The 20,821-nt window shown below is 38.6% G+C and overlaps 1 long non-coding RNA gene across 3 annotated transcripts; it reads right to left on the minus strand.

The window, feature by feature from the left end:
* Window positions 1–4,891: 4,891 nt before the first annotated feature.
* LOC136062373 (uncharacterized) lies at window positions 4,892–16,025 on the minus strand. Of its 3 annotated transcripts, XR_010624140.1 has the most exons (4): window positions 11,907–12,612; window positions 11,258–11,309; window positions 10,486–10,790; window positions 4,892–10,218 (listed from the first exon to the last, which is right to left on the minus strand). It is a non-coding gene; the product is annotated as an uncharacterized LOC136062373 (long non-coding RNA). The 3 variants fall into 3 exon arrangements; XR_010624139.1 differs by lacking the exons at window positions 4,892–10,218; window positions 11,907–12,612 and adding an exon at window positions 15,682–16,025 and having other exon boundaries at window positions 10,330–10,790; XR_010624138.1 differs by lacking the exon at window positions 4,892–10,218 and having other exon boundaries at window positions 10,330–10,790; window positions 11,907–12,615.
* Between the last annotated feature and the right edge of the window lie 4,796 nt (window positions 16,026–20,821).

Raw genomic sequence — 20,821 nt, forward strand, 5'->3', positions numbered from 1 at the left:
GGATGAGGAGATGGATGGGTTAGAGGATGATCATAGTGACGGCCTAGTTGGTGCTGAACCCCCAGTCCAATCCGTCATAGGTCCTGATGGATCTAGAGAATTTATAATGTTTCCCATATGGACAATTAATGATTTTACTTCTACAATCAAAGAAACACACTTTAGAACACTTAGGGAGAAGTTCCAGATACCCGTCAACATACCCCTCTGTCTACCCTACAAGTCAGAGAAATGTTACTATAAGGGTGTCGATGGTGTTGGGGTTTATGAGCAGATCCTAAAGGCCGAGCTCAGATTCCCCCTAAGTGCACTCCATTGTCGCCTCCTCCAATACTTAGGTTTGGCTGTCACCCAGATCTCCCCAAACGCCTGGAAGGTTTTCCTCGGTGTTGAGGTCTTGTACGGGGCCATGTCAGACGGAGTATGGAGGTTGACAGTGGAAGAATTCTTTCATTGTTACCGCCTAGTTGAGATTGCTCAGTCAAAGGGCATGTATAGTTTTGTGCTCAGGAGCCCATTGTTGAGGCTTGTGTGTGATACCCCCAACTCCAAACGAAATTGGAAGAGTCGGTATTTTTTCATGGAGGGTGGCGAATGGATGTGTCGTCTTGGTGATAATGAATATATGCCCATCGATACAACATGGGGCATAATGCCCTCGTTCGGTATGTATCCGTCCATATTTAGGTCTAAAAATATTTTTATTATTTTTATTATTATTATTATTTTTTGTGTTGCTTTTAATCATCCTCTTTTTGCAGTCTGGGAACAATCACAAGTCTCACTTGAGCAGTGAAGTTTTTTGGAGAGAATTTTTAGCAAAACCAAGTTAGAGGAGAGGACGTGGGCTAAATTGGTCACCCTTGACACCCTCTACTGGTATTGTGACGGACCAGAGCCCACAGCTGCCACTTGTCGTTATGATCTTGAAGTTCGTTAGCGTAAGTCTGTCACCCAATATATGTTGTTTTATTTTAATATTATCAAAATCCTGACATTCGTTCTCTTTGGGCAGAGATGGATGCCGCCAGGAGAATGACATATATTAAGCAGCAAGCTGCTTTGCAGAAACAGCAGGGGGGGTCAGTCTTCTAAGGGGACGAGTTCGGCAAACCTATCTACCAAAAGGAAGCAGCCAAAGAAGTCTGACCATCTTCCCAAGAAGCCTAAGACCATCCTTAAGCTCGTCGTGGGGTTGAAGGTCGAACCAAGAAGACGATCACTCCCCTTGGCTTGAGAAAGGGCAAGGGTTTGATGAAGGGCCCCTCCGTCACTGAAAAACCACCCGTCCTCCTCTGTGAGGATTCAAAGTATGCATTGGAGCAACTCTCGTCCATCATTACATTCGACGACTATGAGGACTTGAGCAACCATGCTAATGAAGCCATGGGGGAGATGGGGCTTTTTAGCATTGCTTAGGTAGTCGTGTCCATCCACTTTATTTTTCTTTTTTCTATTTCTTTCCTTCAACTTGCCTTGTTACTAACCCTTTTGTTTCCAGGCAATGTTAATGATGAAGGGGCTGATTGGTCGTTGCCTGAACCATGAGATGGCGTTGAACCGTATAAGGGTGAAGACTAGGTTAACAGAGGATGAGCTGAATGAGTTGAAGGCCTGGAAGACAGTCCAGGAAAAGAAGCGTGCCTTGTTGGAGCAAACTAGGGACAAGTTTGAGAAGGATAAGGAGAAGGAAATCCGTGATGCCAAGGACCAGCTCCGTCAGGTGAGGGAGGAAGCGATATGAAAGTACCGTGATTCTGACGCCCTTCTGGCAGAGCTCGGAAGTTCCTTCACTAAAGGCTTTGATGACGCCCTTCGTCAAGTCAGGACTTCTTATCCTGACCTAGACGTGTCCTATGTCACTATCAATGCCCAGGACCAAACATTAGTTCAGCCTGTCCACTTTGAGAGTACGGATGAACTTTTTGCTGATGATGCCCCAATCAACGACCTTCATGATGACAAAGGAAATGTTGTTGAAAGCCAAATCAAACCTGTCGTGGATAGCACCAGTCACTTTGATGTTCAAGTAGAGGAGGAGAAAGAAGAAAACACCCCCATTCAGCAGTATTTTTTTTTTTTTTTAATGTGAAGATTTTGAAGAATAATTTTAATTTGACCGTTGCCTTCTTTATCTAAACTTCTCCCTTTATGGGTTTTAGCAATATTTCATTACTTATTTTGTTTCATGTCTACTTTTATGCCTATGGATGAATCCGTTCAGTTTACAGCTATGTGTGAATATAACTATCATAATCATCCTCTCGAATGAACCCATCCTCTTATGGACTTATTTTTGATCCAATGTGTTGTTGAACCCATCAACTTTGTGGACTTTAATGTTAATTCACCGTTTTATTGAACCCGTCCACTTTGTGGACTAGTAATGTTAATTTAACGTTTTATTAACGTTTTATTGAACCTGTCCACTTTGTGGACTAGTAACGTTAATTTCACGTTTTATTGAACCTGTCCACTTTTGTATCCGTCCACTTTTGGACTTTATCTGCAGGAATATAGATATAATATGTGGCGATTCTGAATAACTCCTCTTATTATAATGGTAATTCATGCGTAGAAAGTGTTCTTTTAAAAAAAAAAAAAAACCTTGCCCTTGGGCTTAAAAGGAATTGTAGATAATAAAAAAATAAACTAGAAAGAAATAAACTGAAAATGAGGAGTGTCGTTGCTCGTCTACTGCTAGTAGCCTACTGATAGTACTTCTTCAGGTGCTCTGTGTTCCATGGGTGATGCAACTTTTGCCCGTCTAGCATCTCCAGGTGGTAGGTCCCCTTCTTGTGCCATGATGCAACTCTGTATGGTCCTTCCCAGTTAGATCTTAGCTTTCCCTAGGAGGCGTCTCTTGTGATACCCATTACCTTTCTTAGGACAAGATCTCCTACCTGGAAGTCCCTGTGTCTGACCTTGGAGTTGTAGTGTTTGGCCATAAAGTTCTAGTACCATGCTAATCTTTGCTCAACTGTCGCTCTTACTTCGCCCACCATGTCAAGCTACAGGCGCATAGCTTCATCGTGCTTGCTTTCGTCATGGTTCCTTACCCTGTAGCTTGTAAGTCCTACTTCCATTGGGATGACTGCCATGCTTCCATATGCTAATCGAAACAGAGTTTCTCCTGTAGGCGTCCTCGCCGTTGTCTAGTATGCCTACAAAACACTTGGTAGCTCTTCCAACCATATACCCTTTGCCCCCTTAAGCCGAGTCTTGATGATTTTGAGCAAGGATCCGTTCGTGACCTCAACTTACCCATTGGCCTGCGGGTAGGCAGGTGATAAGTAATGGTTCTTAATCCCTAGTTGTGAGCAGAAGTCTCGGAATGCGTTGTTGTCGAACTGCTTCTTGTTGTTAGAGACCAACACCCTAGGTATACCATACCTGCAGATGATGTTCTTCCATACAAAACTTAGCACATTCTTTTCAGTGATGGTGGCCAGGGCTTCTGCTTCTACCCACTTTGTGAAGTAGTCTATACTGACTATTAGGAACTTCAATTGTCTAGATGCAGTTTGTAAGAATTATGCATGTACGTAGCGGAAAAAATTAAATGGATCTACTTCATTCACAATTGATAACATGTTCTAAGTAAGTTTTAGAATTTAGGAACTAGAGAGTGTACCTTGAAGCAATGAAATTCAAAACCAAAATTCAGAAGTTCTTGAGAAGACTTTCAATCTTCACTTCAATTCCACTAACGCCCAAGATGTGTGGTCTTTCAATCAGTTATATAAGTTTGTTCTAGAGAGAATAAGAGAGTATCCTTTACTCACATACATACCAATTTCATGTTATATCAAATTCTGTATGTTTCTCTCCTAATAGTTGATTATCTAATTGAGCTAGCCTTTTGGGCCTTCCCAATTGGGTTTTAGTATGTGGCTTGAAGTAGGACCAAAAAGGAACAAATAAGACACTAGCTCCAATGGGCCTTGGGCTTTTCTATCAACTCTTGACAAGTCCAAAGTTACCATTAATTATTTTTAATACCACTATATAAATATAATTGAACTCTTAGCCTTATTAATAGATTATATACCAAGACTTTATTATATATGCAACCCTTTCATAAAATATTCATAGTAATACAAAATCATTAATGAAAACTGTCACTTTGTAGATTACTACATCTTAATCCTTGAGTACCCGGTTTAATTCTTTAAGTTATTCATCATATATTTATGAAATCTAATTTCATAAATATATACTTTAGTAACTATTTACTAAAGTAGTTATGCCTAACATTTTGAATAACAAAACCATTAAACTTATCTCAAGGGAATATTTTATATCTCTGTTAAGAGACTATGAATTCAATCTTGAGAATATATATTCCATCAACACTAAATGTGACTGCCCAACATACTGAGATTTTAACCGTTACTTTAGATCTTACTCTTGATATATCAAAGCAACCTACACTTCATGATCAGGTCCATTATTCTCTCAGGATTAAGAGTTTATGTGAATATAAGTCGTGAGATTTATTATTCAATTGACAGTCATTAGGAGAATAATAAATCTCACAGCGGTCTAGTTCAATATGTCTTAACTCTTAAAACATATCAACATATCAACTAAAAGTCACCACTTCCATGATCAAGACAAATCATCTTAGTTGACATATTATAGTCTTTGTAGATGAAACGCCCAATTTCATCACCGACTACGAACTAAATTCTGAGTTTACAAAGAACTTATGATTTATATCTTCTGTGACTTTTCACATAAATCACATACTATGTATCTCATGGACTATATGACAATGTCCAAATATTCATGTTATCATTATTTCATATAATAATAAAACAACTTTATTAATTACAATATTAAGTCATACATCACGTCATACATAATGTAATACATAGCATCATACAATAAGATTTAAGGGCACAAATGCACAAATCCTAACATTGTTGGGAACGGACCCATTATATCCAATCCCCATTAAGCGAACGGCCATGGGGCCATCATTGGGGTGAGCTCCTCTATTGGTTGCCTGATGAGGTTGCCAAATCTTTGACACTTGTCGCAAGCTTTGATATATGCATGGACATCCCTCTGTATGGTTGGCTAGTAGTATCCCGCTCGGATCAATTTATGTACCTGCGACCGTGACCCAGAGTGGTTTTCGCAGACTCATTCGTGGACTTCTCTCATGACATAGTCCGCTTCCTCGGGGACGAGACATCTCAAGTATGGTCGGGAGAAGCCCCTTTTGTAAAGAACGTCTTTAATTAGGACGAAGTGGGCAACTCGAACCTTCAATTTTCTGGCAGCCTCCTTGCTGTTTGGCAGCACGCCATCCTTTAGGTAGGAGGTTATTGGTGTTGTCCAGTAATCTTCGGATCCTACCTCTTGCATACTAATGCTATCTATTAGTGGTGAAATTTGAACGAATGATAGTATCTGACTGTGGATGACCATGTGCTCTGCTGATGCAGCCTTAGCGAGTCGGTTGGTGTGCTTGTTCTCCTTCCTTGGGATTTGAACAAACTTTGCTTGGAGGTTGTTAATCCGATCTCTCACTTGCTCCAGGTACTTCTTCATTCGTTTATTATTACAATCGTACTCTCCATTAACCTGACTTGTTACTACTTGGGAATCGCAGTAAACGACCAAATTTTCAGCTCCTGTAGCTTTGGCAAGGTCTAATCCTACTATCAAGGCTTCGTATTCTGCTTCGTTATTTGTTGTAGGGAAATCCAGTCGGACCATGCATTCAATCTTATCTCCTTCTGGGCTATAGAGTATCATACCAGCTCTGCTTGCTTGCTTGTTGGAGGATCTGTCTGTGTGGATGCTCTATTGTGGGACCTTTTCTGCCCCTTGGCCTTCTACGTTAGTGAACTCCACAATGAAGTCGGCGACCACCTGTCCCTTAATGACAGTGCGTGGGTGGTACTGTATGTTGAACTCACTCAACTCTATTGCATATAATGCCATTCGTTTGGCAGCTTCGAGATTAATCATTGCTCGCCGTAGGGGTTTGTCAGTCAGGATAATCACCGTGTGAGCTTGGAAGTATGGTTTGAGCTTATGGGCTACTGTAACTAAAGTGAAGGCAAGCTTCTCCATTGGTGGGTACCTCTCCTCTGTGCCTCGGAGTGCTCGACTCGTGTAGTACACGGGCTTCTGCACCCTGTCTTCTTCCCTAACTAAGGCTGCGCTGACGGCCGTTGAGGATACTGCTAAGTAGAGGAATAGTTCTTTTCCGGGCTGGGAAGGACTTAGCAACGGAGGGGATGAGAGGTAGGTTTTCAGCTCCTTGAATGCTTGCTGACACTAGGTCGTGCATTCAAAAGACTTCTTTAGCATACGGAAGAAAGGTAGACACTTATCCATTGCCTTCGACACAAACCTGTTGAGTGCTGCTATTTTACCGTTGAGGCTTTGTGCCTCTTTCACATTCCTTGGGGGTACCATCTCTATTATGGCCCGAATCTTGTCTGGGTTAGCCTTGATATCTCTTTGAGACACTATGAATCCTAAGAACTTTCCTGTCGTTACTCCGAAAGCACACTTACCCGGATTGAGCTTCATGTTGTAGGAACAAAGGGTGTCGAGTGTTTCCCTGAGGACTCCAAGTGATCTTCCTCCCTTCAGCTTTTCACCAGCATGTTGTCAACGTAGACCTGGAAATTTCTCCCAATCTGCTGTGCGAACATCTTGTTCATGAGCCTCTGGTTCATCGCGCCCGCATTTTGAGGCCAAATGGCATTACTTTATAGCAGAAGAGGCCTTGGCTGTTAACGAACAAAGTCTTCTCTTGATCTGGTTATAGCCTGAAAAAGTTTCCATGAAGCTTAATAACTAGTGTTGAACCGTAGAGTCAACCAAGACGTCAACCCGCAAGAGGGGGTAACTATCTTTGGGGCACGCCTTATTCAGGTCGGTGAAGTCTACGCACATCCTCTATTTCCCACTGGCTTTCTTGACCATCACTACATTGGCCAGCCAATCGGGGTAGTAAACTTCCTTAATGAAGTTCGCCTATTGTAGCTTGCGAACTTCTTCTGCTATAGCTCGGTCTCATTCTGGGGCGAATACTCGCTTCTTTTGACGGATGGGTGTAAAGGAAGGCGATACATTCAGTTTATGCACCATGACCGAAGGGTTTATTCCCGGCATGTCTTCATGGCTCCAAGCAAACACATCCCAGTTATTTTTGAGAAAAATTGTTAGTGCTTGGCGGACCGTCGAGCTGGCAAGGGTATCAATCTTCGTCATTCGATCATTCTTGGAGTCATCGAGAAGTATCTCTTCAAGCCTTTCAACAGGCTCTGTCACCGTCCGGTGTTCTTCTATGTTCATGGTTAGAAGGTGGTCGTCCATCTCCATTATAGCTATGTAGCATTCGTGTGCGGCCACCTGATTTCCATGCAACTCTCTTATCCCATAATTTGTAGGGAACTTGATCATTAAGTGGTAGGTCGAGGTTATAGCCTTCCATGAATTGAGGGTAGGTCATCCCAGGATGACATTGTAAGCGGACGATCAGTCAACCATAAGAAATGTTACATCCTTAGTGATCTGTTGGGGGTAGTCGTCCATTGTTACGAATAATGTGACTGCACCAAGAGGGAACACCCTTGTTCCTCCAACACCATCGAGCGGAGCATTCGTCGGAACTAGTCGCTCTTTATTAATCCTCATCTGTTAGAATACTAGGTAGTAAAGGATATCAGCTGAGTTGCCGTTGTCAACTAGAACCCGGTGCATGTTGTAATCCCCTACTCGTATGCTGATGACTAGTGCATCGTCATGTGGGTGGTGAAGACGTTGGACATCTTTTTTCAAGAATTCGATGACGGGGTTGTCGATTTGCGCCATCTTTGGTACGAAACCCGTCAGCTGGATGTTCTGAACCATCTTGAGGTAAGTCTTGCGGGCGTTTTTGGACGACCCAGTAACCGTCGTGGCCCCTACAATCATTCTTATATCTCCTATGGGCAGCCTGGGATGCTCATTCTCCCATCGGGGAGCCTGTTCTTGAGGTGGGTTCGTTCTCTCCTTGCTGACGAACCTTTGTAGCTTTCCTTGCCTGATAAGGGCTTTAATTTGTTGCATCAAGTTGTAACACTCAGCTGTGTCATGACCGTGATCACGGTGGAAGCAGTAGTATTTGTCTCTAGACCTCTTATTAGGATCTCCCTTCAGCTTGTCGGGAAAGGTCAGGGCTCCCTCGTCCTTAATCTGAATCAAGACTTGGTCGATCGGGGCAGTCAGCGGGGTGAAGTTTGTGAACTTCCCTACAGGGGCCTTAGAACGTTTGTCCTCTTGCCGTTCTCCGATTCTAGCCATCTTTCACCCCTTGTTCGACCGTATGTCTTCCTATCTTTCCCTTTTCTTGGGCTTCTCTTCTCGAGCCAGTAGTGCATCTTCCACATTCATGTACTTGGTTGCCCTGTAATGCACATCTGACATAGTCTTTGTGTCGTTCTTATATAGAGAAAATAGGAACTTACCCTTCCATAGGCCATTGGTGAATGTTGCCACGAGTATCTTGTCGTTTGCTTCGTCGATCGAGGGCCTCCTTGTTAAAGCTGGTTATGTAAGATCTCAACGTCTCGTCCTCCCCATGCTTGATGTTCATCAGGCATGTAGTGGACTTCTTGTACTTGTGTCCCCTAATGAAGTGTGAGGCAAACTGGGCGCTTAACTCCTTGAAGGTACTGATGGAGTTAGGTGTCAACCTACTGAACTAGATCCTTGCGGGTCCCTTCAGCGTGGTGGGGAAGGCTCTGCACATGATCTCGTCCGGCACCCCTTGAAGGTGCATCAGGGTCTTGAAAGACTCTAAGTGATCTAAGGGGTCTTTGGATTCATCGTAGTTTTCTACCTGCGACATACGAAACTTTGGTGGAAGGGGGAATGAAGTGACGAATGCTATGAATGGCGAATCACTTCGATGGACCAAGTCATCGAGGTCGCTAGATACTTGTCCTTTGAGGGCGTTCATCATAAAGTCCATCCGTTCTTTCATCATCTGCATCTTAGTGACTATGTGAGGTGGGACCTTATCGGTGATGGATGGCCGGCTCATGTCCTGTCGTTCTGGTCTGCTTGGGGCGTTGCTACCTTCCGGCCCTTCTTGGTTCCTTCTCTCAGTGCTGGTGCCTTCTTGGTCTTCCTCTTATGTGTTGAAGTCTGCCTTCTTTTGGCGCAACTGTTCTTCCAGGTCATGGTTTTGTTTAGTGAGGTGCTTCATGGCAGCAGCGAGAGTTTGAACCTGTCTCTTGAGGGCGGTCGTGCGCGGTTCGTCTCCTTGAGTGTCATTAGTAGTTACCATCGAGTGAGTGAGTACCATGCAACTCTTTTTCCAGGAAGCGTGGCTTACAAGTCGCCCTTCCCCACAGACAGCGCCAACTGATGATGCTGAGAATCGTCAGTAAGCCATACAATACTCACGTGCTCGAAACAATGCCTGCAACACAACAACAAAGAAATCCCTAGGAAAGTACCAGTGTGGTACCGGCCAAAGACTTTCCGAATGTTAAGTTAGAAAAGCTTTCATAATCCTAGAGTGCTAGAGTTGGGGTTAATTATGCATACCTTGTTCATTGAGAGCCTTTGGGTTTTTATAGTAGCGTAGAACCGACTTTCGTTTCTTGCATGGGAAGTGGAGAAAATCATCATTAATTGGCGCATATTACGGGATCCTTCCCATGTTAGAATTCTAGTCATATTGGGACTCTATTGACTAGGGTTAATCGTAAGACACAAGTTGTTTCCATTTAGGATTACTTGGACGTCACTTAAATCATGTAGAGGCCACGTGGACATGGAGATTCGTCCACCTTGTCCCTGTGAATCGAGGATCCGTCCACCTCTAGAATCCGTCTACTATCAGTTTATTGATATAATATCACCAGGTTCATTTGGATGGATCCATCATCCTAATCTTACCCTCTTTAATAATAATTCCATTGAATATACTCTGAAAGTAAGTCAGAGCTCTAAGCATAAATTACAAGGACCATTGGCCACAAAAGAATAGAGGTCCAAATAAATAATTACATATCATCAGCTTGTCCCATTAGTGGGAATAATGTCACAACCACTATAATATACAAAAGTATGAGTCTAGCCTATTCTAAAATGTACATCATCTAATATCTCCATTACAAAAGTTCAGCCTCCATCAGTAGTTAGTCTAACTACTGTTAGTCACCAAAAAGCTGTCTCAAAAGATTGTTGTCTACTCTGAAAAGTTTATAAAATAATGGAATGAGACAGAGCCCAGTAAGTACCATAATTAATGGGGGTGGGGGGATTGCAAGTTTCATTTTCAATAAATCTGACAAGAATGATTGATTAATGAAACACAAAGTTTCTCAAAGTAGATACCTTGAAACTAAATACTATAATTTGTGAGCACCAACAATGTAATTTCCAAAGCTATAATATCTAACATAATGTAAATTATTACAAAAATACCACACTACCACATAGACTGGTCAAGGGATCTACCCATTCACAACTGGCATGATATTGTCCTTTCTGGTATGCAGACTCTTGGCCCCATGGACAGCAGCCTCACCCATACCCTCAAGGTTTTTCTCTCTCCCCATAGGCAGTAGAGAGAGCGCATCAAATAGGACCTCTCTTGTATGTGGTCTCTTAGCCCTATTGGCAGCAGCCTCACCCACACACAATTAAGGAACCTCTTCCCCCCATGGGCAGTAGGGAAGAACGCGTCATCCAAAGTGAAAGTACACTGACCTAGATTTGATTCCATTGTCACAAAGACTACCAAAACCAAATTGGGTGATCATCTGGAAATCACACATGGCATGGTGTTAAAACCACATAAACTCACAAGTTATATTACTTTGAAACATATAGTTCATATCCAGGTAGTTTCAAAAAAACCTTAAATAATCTAACTTCTACAAAGTTTGTAAGATTTTCAACTTCATTCTTGTCAAGAAATTCTCTATCAATTTCCCAAATAATAAGACAAGATAAGCATCTTTAAAATTTTCAATATACCATAAAATCCATGATTTCCTTATCAAAGATTAAATAAAAGATGCTCATTTTTCCATATCAACAATTCATGCATTTCCCTAAATGCAATACCAAATATGATGCATTTTCATATATAATCATATATATATATATATATATTAAGGTTACGACAAATAGTTTTCCATAGGTAGTTTCCAAAAGCGTGTCTAACCCAAAAACAACATTTATGCAACATGGTTATTTTTCAAAAATCCCATTAAAAGCTACTTACCTCGCAACCGCAAAAGCCTAATTTTCCAAGCTCCAAGGAGATTAGCTAGAACCTAAACAATATCAAGTAAACCTATCACAATAAGCATAGAGCTTAAAATTTTATCTAGCTACAATTTAGGAATTGCCAAATGAGCACTTAATTAGGCAAGCCTAGTATTTATCCTCATCAATAATAATATATTCCACTTCCAAAGTTTCCCAACAAATTGATTCACAAGGCATAAACTCCAATTTATAAAGTTAACCCATTTAATATCATCTCCAACGTTATGAATAGCTTCCATAAAATTTACACTACATCATTAAGAGACCCATGAAAGCAAAATCAAAATATCCTCCAAGACAAGAAATTTAGAACTTTAACTAACTCCAAATAAACCCAATGGCAATGGAAAAGTTAGATTTACCAACCATCACATGTTATAACTCAAAACCCCTAAATTTTCCACCATACATAAACCTTAAGTAGTTAGCACAAACCATATACCCACTCATCAAATAATTCCACCAATACAAAACCCATACATACAAATACAAAAATGTCACTTCCAATGCTCATAAATCACATGGGTATCATTATTAAAGCTTAGATAAAAATAACCTCAAGCAAAAGTGTAAAACCCACCAAAAAGATTAGAAATTTTTACCTTAAAAAAGATGTGAAGGTGCTTATAGGTTCTCAAGAATTTTCTGGTGATCTTGTTGGAAAATGATGGTGGAAATGGTGGTGGTGTTGGTGTGGAAGTACCAGTGAGAGAGGATATAAGAGTAGAGAGATGTGTATGAGAGAAAATGAAAAAAAAAAAAGAAAAAAAAGAAGGGAAGTGAGTGAGCCAGCCAAAGAGGGAAGATAAGGTGGAGTGAAATGTGTGGTGGGAATGGGTGGAGTAGGTGGGGTAGTTGGGAGGCACATGTGTCTCAAAAATTTGAATTTTTATTTTTTGGCTGATTGGGACGTTACAGGTATTATTAAACTAGGATTCACATTATTACTGACTTGTTTCTGTGCAAATGAAGATGTTGCTTAGTCCCTATATAATATTCTCTCTCATCGTTTGGATCCTCCAATTCTGGGGTTTTGTTTTAGACGTGTTTTGAGTTGGGCTTTTGGGATTAGGTATTTTTTATTGTAGTCAAAAACATCAAATTATAACCTTAAACTAAAGATTGATGTCCTCCATCTCAATCTCTTTCTAGGACATGGTGATTTATTGTATGTGTATCGATTTTTTCTTTTTTAAATAAATTTTATGGTGCCATGGTGATTTTTGGATTTTTGGCTTGAAATAGGGTTAGGTAAGGTTAGGTGTGTGTGTATAGAGTAATTTTTAGATATTTTTGAAATATGGAGAATGATGTTCTCTCCTTTCACATTCATAATGGGATCTACTCATTAAATTATGATAGTTAGAGTCCACTACGAATGTGAGAAGAGGGAGCACAATTTCTCTATATTCTAGGAGTACCTAAGAATTTTTCATATATATGGGGCTTGGAATAAGGTTTGGTGCATGTGTGTGTGTGTGTGTGTGTGTGCAGAAAGTTTACACACAGAAATCAAATGAACAATTCATTAAATCTAATTATGTTTTAAAAAGAGTTTCAACATGATACTAAATATGCGTACTTTCTAGAATAATGTATTTTGTTGGAATTAATTTTTCTGGAATGCATCAAAATTCATACCCTCTTAAGAGTAGAGTTACTGAATGCTGCTTAAGTCTGACATTATCATGATAGGAAATATTTGTGAAGTTTGATCAAAGTAAGAGGCTAAGAGCATTCTCATAAAAAAAAAGAAAAAAAAAAGAATAAAATGCATTTTGTATTACCAAAAAACTACTTTATCTATTTTACTTACAATAGCACTCTACACTGCATACACTATTCTCTTACCAGCTACCTTTGAGAGAGAGAGAGAGAGAGAGTGTGTGTGTGTGTGTGTGTGCGCGCCATCCCAAACCCGATACCTAGATTTGTGACCATGACTGGCATGTTAATATCAAGCTTAAACCTAGTATTAACAAGAACCAACTAAACTTTTTACAAAAGCTTCTCTCTTTCTTTTTATTCTTATTTCTTTACTTCTTGATATAACTTTTCACTTGATATTCATAGCATCTACACTGTACTCGAAGAATAACATAATCCACCCGTCATTCAATATCGACACTTTCACATAATATATCTCTTAATACTTTAAGGTACACAACTTTCATTAGATCTTAAATTACACAATCCTACAAAGCTAAACATCAAATTGCTAATTTGGGATCTATACATATAAAACTAAAACCAGCTCCTTCCAAAACTCGAATAAGGCTTCCTCAACTCCAAAATAAAACTTGTTGACTAAAAGAGTGGAAGAGGTGAGCTACACAACTCAGTAAGGGTAAGATACACAAGAATTTAATAAGAATGCATGTAAATCAAATCATTTTATTTTATGATTATTCAGATAGGAGAACTTCTTTTCATGCATAATATTTTATACTATTCATAATAATAACTTATATGTTTTTCATAGAAAAATAATTGTTCTCCTTTTTCTTATCAGAATAATATTAACAAAACCTTTCAGGTTGAACTTCTTTTATTTCTTACAAAGTCACCAAATATAATATTGATTATTTAAAATCATATATATATATATATATATATAGTCTTTGTACAAAATAATCATTTTGACTTAAATAAGATAATTGGTAACTTAATCTTAAATTAGAAACATTTTGACAAATAAGAAAACTTTTCTTCATAAACTTCTTCTCATAAAATATTATAACTTTCATAGTCATAAAACTTAACGTTTCTTAAAGAACAGATATCTGATAACTTTTTAAAATAAGCTTCCATCAGAAGCTTTATCTTTAACATAACAGAACTTCAGAAACTTTTATCTTTAAAGAACAGCTTTTCTTTTCATCAGAAACTTCTTTTCATGAGAGCTTTCAACTTTTTCATAATGCATTTAAACAAAATCATTCTCTCATGATCTATAAAATAATATAGTTGTTCATAACATATTGGTTAGTCCATATCTGATAAGTTTGTACTGTAAAAACAGAGCCCCTACAGTTTCCTTCTACTGTATGTACATACTTTGATCAAGCACGGACGCATTGCCATCCTCAGTACATACTTTGATTGAGCGCGGATGTACTGCCATCCTCAATACATACTTTGATCGAGTTCAGATTATCAGAGGACATAACTTGAAAACATTTCTTACTTATATATCATACTAAAATTCATAGTTTACATAACATTTCATAATAATAGCATTTCCATTCTTTTCTTTAAACATCATGTTCGTTGAATTAGTAATAGCATCAATATGCTCAAATCATATACATAAGGTTTCGAAAGCTCACAGACAAATCTTTGTCTGAAATATGATTATATGCCATACCTCTAATCAAAAACCTTTTAATGCATAATATACTTTAAAATAACCTCATGACTTACCAAATGCCCATATAACTTATCCCTTACCTGAAAGCAGAGGAACCGAAAGCCTACAATCGAAGGAGCTTAGACTTGGGTACTGATAACACCTAAACCAAATATCCAAGCTTATTACTATCAATTACTCCTTATCATAAACTTACACATTCATCTCAAAGCCTATCTCTCATAATCAATGAAATCCTAATCCCACCTCAACGAGGTTTTCCAAACACAAGATACATTCATCAAACATCATGATGTACCAAATCATAGAGAAACTATTATTTTAATGTTCATATTCAGATCATGTAAAACAACTTTAAAATCAATTCAAAATGTGTTTAAGATTGGAAGCAATAGTGCACGCATAAACTTACACAAGGAAACATACAGCATGAACAAAACAACTTCATAAAAACAACAATTGAATGGTTTAGAACCCCTCTTTTAGAGTACTAAACCTTGAACCAAGTTATACAAAATTTATCTATGATCTAGACATACCAAATGATGAGCATATTAATTTATAGCTCAAAACATCCAAATCCTAAAAGTTAGGTATGTCACTTTCTGTTCACTGTTTATTCCAGCAACATATATTCCACTTATAAAATACAAATGGGTTATCAATTCACATCCACTTATACACTTATAAAATATAGGATTTATAATGACCAAACAAGTTAACCAATGAGTGTAACTCTCTTTAGGTTCATGAAGTGCCTATTAACTGACTCTCAACCAGCTTCAATTACTGAATCAACTACACATTCAGCATCTCAATTAGCAATACAATAAAGTTTATCTAGCTATTTTCCTCATTTTAACACTTACCCATAACAACTGATTTTATCTTTGTCTATCATCTAGGAGCACATGCAAGCATAAACAATGACTTACTTCATATTCAGGTAATCAACAATCTTTAAATTTCAACACACCCATATACAAATTCATAAAACTATCACTTACGTTTAAAATGGACAATAGACTAAAAGAATTACATTTTCCCCTTAACCTAGACACGGATTCTTGGAGTGATAAAGCTAGAACCACTCTAGCTTCAAGTTGGGAACAAGAGCTTGAGAAGAATTGCAAGAAACCTCTTGTTGCTGTTGGACCCATAGGTGTGAGAGGGAGAAGGGAGTTGAGAGTTTTTCTTTCTTTTGGTACCTGTGGGTTTGAGAGGGAGAGAGTTATTGATTGTTCTAGTTGCTTTGAGAAAGTCAAAGAAGAGATGAGGTGCTGCAAATAAGAACAAAAAAAAGAAGAAAACAAAGCAGTAAGGAAAGAAGAACAAAGAGTCTTCTGGTACAGCAAAGAAGACAAGAGAATTGGATTTTGGGTGGGGCACGTGTATTGCTAAGGGAAAAGGGTTGATGAATCACCCTTGTAACTTTTAAATATTACTTACCATCCCCCTCACAAACTTATACTCTACAAAGGCCCAAACTATAAAATAACTTTACATATAAACCCTTACCTTTATAAACTTCTTTCCATAACATTAAAAGAGCATGAATGTTTTATAACATCAAAATATTAAAGCCTTATGCACTTAAACTAATTAAGATAATACTAAGTATATATTTATAATACAATTAGCCATTCAATTATTTATAATCTTTACAATTCTTATTCAATGGCATTATAAAGTAATATGTTTATTAAATACTCTTCTATTAATTATAGAAAGAAAGTGGCTTAAAAAATAATTAACCACTCAAACACATAGTTTAACTATAAAGTTGGGTCGGGGTGTTACATCCTTCCCTCCTTAAAAATTTTCGTCCTGGAAAATTATAACAGTAAATATCTTTTATTACAATAATGTGAAATGATAAATTGAGAAAATCACAAAACATAGTAGAATCACATATCAAGTCATTTATATAAATTACAATTCTTTATCTCATTATATATTATTATTAATTTTTTTTTTTTGGAGAAGCAATACTTTGCATTTTATTAAGCAAGGCCTTTCAAATCAGCTTGGAATACATCAAAAACGTCTAGTAAAACATCTTCCCTCCAAATTAACATATGAGGGTAGGAAAGCGCTCTTCTTGCTAAAGCATGAGCCATTTATTACAATGCCTTGGAACATGTGAAAACATACAGTGTTGAAGACATGAAGCAATATATTTAACATCCTTTGCTATGTGACCAAATTGAGCTAAGGAGTGATTTCTGCCTTGAAGTGCTTTGATGAGAATTGAAGAATCCCCTTCAAGAATAACTCTGTTTACTCCTATGTCAGCTACAAACTCAAGAGCTCTTCTTGCAGCAAGTGTCTCTACCTCTAATATTGTTGCGGGTAAAGGTATTTGCCGTGAAAGTGAAGCCAATACCAGCCCTGCTTTGTTGTGAATGACAATGCCAATTCCAGCTCGTTTTTCCTTATTAAAAAGTGCACCATCAAAATTTATTTTTACATAATCGTGGTGTGGAGGTCTCTAACAAGAGGCCGCTGTAGTTCTAAGTGGTGATATGGGATTGTGAAGTGAGGAGAATTCCTGCAATTTTTCCTGTGCTTGCTCCAGAATTTGAGAAGGTAGCAACACTTGTTTACTAAGGTGACTATTATTCTGATGGTGCCATATGGTCCATACCACCATCGAAAATAACTCAGGGTGCTTTTGTTCAGCCAAGATAATACCCATAATGTCAATGAAGGTTAGGCATAGCAGTAGATTTGCTTGTTTCCATTATGGGCCATATGGTCCATACAAATGGAAACCCCTCGAATGTCTCCACTATTGGCTGCCTTAGTAATCAGGTCATGTAGCCCTTCAGTATAGAAAAGAAAAAGGTAAGGCGAGAGGGGGTCGCCTTGCCTAAGTCCTCTCGAGGGTACAATATTGCCATGGGGTTCCCCATTGATCAAGATCGAATAGGTTGCTGTTTTGATACATTCCATCATGAGTTTCACCCATTTATCACAAAAGCCCATCTTCACCAACACTTTCTCCATGTACCTCCACTCCACACGATCATAGGCTTTATTCATATCGAGTTTTAAAGCCATAAACCCTGTTTTCCCTGTACAATGATTTCTCATATAGTGAAGAGTCTTAAAAGCCACCAAAACATTATCGGATATTAGCCTATCTGAAATAAAAGCGCTTTGATGTTACAACACCAATTGTGGTAAGAAGGGTTTTAGTCTATTTGCCAAGGCTTTTGAGAAAACCCTATATAAAACATTGGAATTTTTTTTCTAAATAACAATGAATATTAAAAAATTTAGTTAGTTGTCACGTTGCAAAAGAATTTTGAAAACTAGCATCTCGAGTGTCTAAAACTCGAGTTCCAAGATAAAAATCAAGTTTTTGAGGTTTGATTTGTAAAAAAAATCCAAGTGAAAATCGAGTTTTAAAAACTCGAGTTCAGAAAACGCCCCCATAGGGCTTAAAAACGTCACTATAGGGTTTAAAAATAGAGTTATAAAAAAAATTTAGCAGAAAAACGCCACTATAGGTCTTTAAAACGTCAGTATAGGGCATAAAAACACCACTATAGGGCTCACTGAATTGATGAGCACTTATGAAAAAATTTTGCAGAAAAACGCCGCTATAGGGCTTTAAAACGTCACTATAAGACTTAAAAACGCCACTATAGGGGCAATAAAACTATAATTTTTTTTGCATAGAACTCGAGTTTCTAAAACTCGAGATTTATGTGAATGGATCTCGATTTTCTAAAACTCGAGATGCCTAGTTTCCTTTATAGTTTCACGCGTTGTCTAACTAACCAAATACTCCCCTTACCCATGATTATTCTGCCCATTCCCCCTAAAACATTGCTTAAACTAATTGGGCGATATTGAGAGATATGTTCTGGATTTTTTACCTTTGGAATGAGAGTAATGAAAGAGTGTCCAAGGGATTTTGGGAGCATACCAGAATTTAAGTACATGAAAATAGACTCTTTAACATTTGAACCCACCAAAGACCAATAATTCTGAAAAAATAGCGAGGGCATTCCGTCAGGACCAGGAGACTTAAGGGGTTCCATCTGTTTAAGAGCCTTTTCCACCTCCTCCGCTATGAATAGTGCTGTTAGTGCCTCATTCATCTCTTCAGTTACCTTTTGATGGATTTTGGCTAACACCTTTTCAAGGTTATCTGGGTTACTTGATGTAAACAAGTGCTGGTAATAGTTAACAGCAATGTCCACAATCTGATTTTGATTTGTACATCATTGCCCGGCTTCATCAAAAAGACCCTTGATAGAATTCCTTCGTCTTCTTTGCGTCGCTTTAGTGTGAAAAAACCTAGTGTTTTTATCCCCATCTGTCAGCCAAGCCACCCTTGATCTTTGCCTCCACATCTTCACTTCCTTATCCATTAGTGAGTTTATTTTAGCCTCAAGAGTCCTCAACCAGCTTGTATCACCACCCCTTCTAGCATATCATTTAGCCCTTGCCAATTGTTTTCTTTTAGTCTCCAATTCCTTACGAACACTGCCAAACTTCTTCTTACTCCATTATGTCAGTTCAAGGCCACACTTATCAATTTTCCTTAAAATCTTCTTTACTCGTGGTTTATCAATATTAGTCTTCCACACTCCTTCAATTGTTGCACCACAGCCTTTATCTGTCATCGACATCTGCTCGAACCTGAACGGTCACTGTTGAGTGCAAACTAACCCTTTTGGAATGATCCACAAAGGTTTATGGTCTGATGTAGTGATGCCTAAATGATAGACTTTTGTATCTGGAAATTTTAACAGCCACTCATCCGTTGCCACTGCTCTATCAAGCCACTCCCACATCATGTACCTAGGATAATGTCTATGCCAAGTGAAGTCAGAGCCAACAAATCCTAAGTCAATGAGTCTACATTCATCCAACACCTCACAGAAAGGTTGCATTTGATTGTGTGGCCGAATCCTCCCTCCAATTTTTTCTGATTGCCTCATGATTTCGTTAAAGTCCCTTGCACAAATCCAAGTAGTAGATCCTCTGTTTCTCAATCTTCGTAATCTGGTCCAAGCTTTGTGTCTTTTATTTGTATCGGGTTCACCATGGAAACCCGTGAAACGCCACTCCTCATCCGTGTTCTGATTGATCTTTGCATCTATGTGGTATTTAGAGAAAGTCTAAACATCTAACTTAAAATTTTCCTTCCAAAACAAAACCAAACGCCCTACTTTACTTGTCCTGTGAACCACAAACCTGTGCTTAAATTGTAAATGATCCTGAATACGAATTAGACTATCTTCATCTGTCCATGTTTTGACTAAAAACACAACGGAGGGAACTTTAGCATACACGATCTCTGCAAGTTGATTTTTTGTTCATTGGTTCATAAGCCCCCAAACATTCCAACACAAGAGACTCATTGCTTCTGGCAGAGCTGGAAACCAGCCTCCGCCAATATCTCATTGTTGGTCTTGCCTCCCTGAGAAACCTTTCTTTTTTCCAGTAACTCAGTTTGGCTGTCAAAGATGTCTGCACTTCTTTTTTCCCCCCCATAGAATCCTCTATAATCACATCAGTCCCCATGTCTGTTCTGTTTATTCTCTTCCAAGTGGCTTCTTTATTCTCTAGTATATTAATTCTATCAGGTAAAATTGATAGTGGTACACATGGTGCTGACTTTTTAAGTTGGGGCTGGTTTGCACATGCAGATTGAGTGACCAAGGGTGTGGACTCATGAATAGATAATGCCTCTAAAATATTCTCCTTACTCGTATTTGCTATAGCTAATGATTCCAAAAAATTTTCCTTACCTGTATTAGCTATTTTATTAGATGCTAGTTTTGCCTTGGGGTCAAACGTATTTAATTCCTTATCAATCTCCTCAATTGTCTTCTCAAATATCTCAGCTACTGATTTTGTGTCTCCTATACCTGCTGTTTGCAAATTCAAATTCCTAAGAGTCCCTTGATCCGAGGGATTTGACATTGAATGCTGCTCCTGAAAATCTGGTGGAGTATAATTTGGCATTAATGTCTCATTGGTTTCCTTTTCTGGTCTAATAATCTCCGGTGACAGCTTCCTTGTTCGCACCACCACCACTGGAGGCTTCTTTGACTGCACTGTCGCTGTTAGTGGTGATTCTTTGGCCTTCCTATTGTAAAATCCTGGCACCTTGATCGTATTCCT

Source organism: Quercus suber, unplaced genomic scaffold (genome assembly GCF_002906115.3).
Source record: "Quercus suber isolate HL8 unplaced genomic scaffold, Cork oak 2.0 scaffold_407, whole genome shotgun sequence".
In the NCBI taxonomy this organism is placed as follows: domain Eukaryota; kingdom Viridiplantae; phylum Streptophyta; class Magnoliopsida; order Fagales; family Fagaceae; genus Quercus; species Quercus suber.